This window comes from Ammospiza caudacuta, chromosome 2 (genome assembly GCF_027887145.1).
Source record: "Ammospiza caudacuta isolate bAmmCau1 chromosome 2, bAmmCau1.pri, whole genome shotgun sequence".
NCBI lineage: Eukaryota > Metazoa > Chordata > Aves > Passeriformes > Passerellidae > Ammospiza > Ammospiza caudacuta.
The window spans coordinates 62,695,381-62,697,321 of record NC_080594.1 but is presented as its reverse complement, the minus strand read 5'-3'; the positions used below and the strand labels follow the sequence as shown (position 1 = coordinate 62,697,321).

At 37.7% G+C, this 1,941-nt stretch overlaps 1 long non-coding RNA gene across 1 annotated transcript; it reads right to left on the bottom strand.

The window, feature by feature from the left end:
- Positions 1 to 220: 220 nt before the first annotated feature.
- On the bottom strand, positions 221 to 1,487 carry LOC131554963 (uncharacterized). The gene is made up of 3 exons (XR_009274486.1): positions 1,418 to 1,487; positions 491 to 596; positions 221 to 352 (listed from the first exon to the last, which is right to left on the bottom strand). It is a non-coding gene; the product is annotated as an uncharacterized LOC131554963 (long non-coding RNA).
- Positions 1,488 to 1,941: the final 454 nt, after the last annotated feature.

The window sequence follows — 1,941 nt, the reverse complement described above, 5'->3', positions numbered from 1 at the left end:
CAAATATTGCAAGACTCTTCAAAATGTATGTGTTGGACATGCAATTTAATCTGAAAATCTCCAGGTATCTGAAGAAAAAGCATCCAAGACTTATTTGTATGGACTTTAGTTCTTCTTACTTGAGCTAATGTTTTGCTATTTTTAACTCATAGTGCACAGCATAACTTGAAAAATAACAAGTTTAAGGACACATGTTGCAGTTAGAGACAAAAAAGGCAAGGGAAAAAACAAACAGCATTGTCCTTGCCCTTGAGGTTAGCTGGACAAGGACTTTGTATGGGGTGACCCATACATACGGGTTTTGTTGAATGGATGTTGCCTGGTATTCCAAAATAATGGTGGTGCTTTTATTCTGCCAAAAGATGAAAGCACAAGTAAAGAGGGAGTATATTTCTGACAGGAAGCTAGTCAGTTGTCTCAGAGCCACAGCTCCGGGTTCCAGGGACACATGAGCCATTTCAGGACAGATCATGGTGCAACAGCTACCTACCTTCCCTTATCCAGGTGCATACAGTAGGTGAGGTTACACGGGCAGCAAGATGACTGTCCACCTTTGAAGTGGGGAGATGCCAGACAATGGCCAGGCTGCAGAACATCTGTGAAACAGAAGACAGGTAGATAAATATCTTATTTTCCAGTTTTGCTGAGGGAAGAGAAGGTAAGAACATGGAGCAAGAGGGGGCTGAGGAGCTAAACATCAGCATGATGAACTGCCACTATCTTTCCACCACTATCAAGAGCTCACTACATCTCATTAGTTTATCATTAATTTTTAAGTTTCAGTTTATTTTAGGTTGCATTACCCAAATTTTTTACCTATCTTCAAATACTGAATTATTATACCTCAGATTTAACAAGATCATCAAAAGTGATCCAGGCATAGCATAAACTATTTATTGAATGCTTTCAAATCAAAATCCATTAATTGCAACCACTGCCCTTAAATTTATAGTATTTTTGACTTTACCAAGAAAGGGCTGAAGAGTCAGTCAAATAACTGAGGTGCATTTTTTTTTCTTTTTTTTGCTTGAAAACTGAATAATAGATGCTCTTCTGGGTACCATTTTTCATAACTAGCAGTTTATAAGAAAAAAACAGCTTTTTCAAGCAATCCTCAAGGGCAAATTGAGTTCTGTGGACAGACTTGCATATTTTGTGAAAGTTGCAGTCCATCCAGTGGTTTTAGAAACTTCCTTAATATTTGTGAACTCCTGTAACCACTAAATAGCATTAGTGTCCAACAATCAAAGAATAGTGTTTAACTGTCAGAGTAACATGGAAAGAGTAAATTTAAAGTAAAAGGCTCAGGACAGAAGATTGTGAAATATTCTCAATAAGATTTTGCTGTTCTTTCAAAAACGTGTGATTGATTCTTAGGCTAGGGTTTTGCTGTCATCTTTTTGCAAATGTTCCACACCTTCTCAGCAATTTCTCATGGTCACCTCCTCACAGCACAGACTTCAACTTCTTCTTTTCTTTCTTCTTCCTCACAACATAACCAACAGACTGCATCTATCTTCTCAGCTGTCTAACCCATTCTTTTGTAGCACTCATCCTTATTGGACACAGCTGTGGCCTGTTAAGGGCAGGTCTGTTCCTAATCTTTGGGGATTAGTACAGTTGCAACTCCTCAGGTGTGCGATTACCTTCTGCACTATCTTTATTTTCTTACATTCTATCCCCGCACAGGGTTTGATACTGCTTTTTGGAATTCCTCTTCTGACACAATCAGAGATGTCTCCAACAATGTGACAGGACTTAGACATTAAATGTATAAAGATGTTTGTGTAAATGTGAATCAGCTGAAAGGAGGACATAATACTTCACCTCAATCCCCTAACACATTGAACCTATTTAAAAATGTATAAACTAAGGAAACTGGTCACGTCATTTAAATGTTTACTCTTTTTTTTTTTCTTATCTCATAGATGTTTTCCCTAA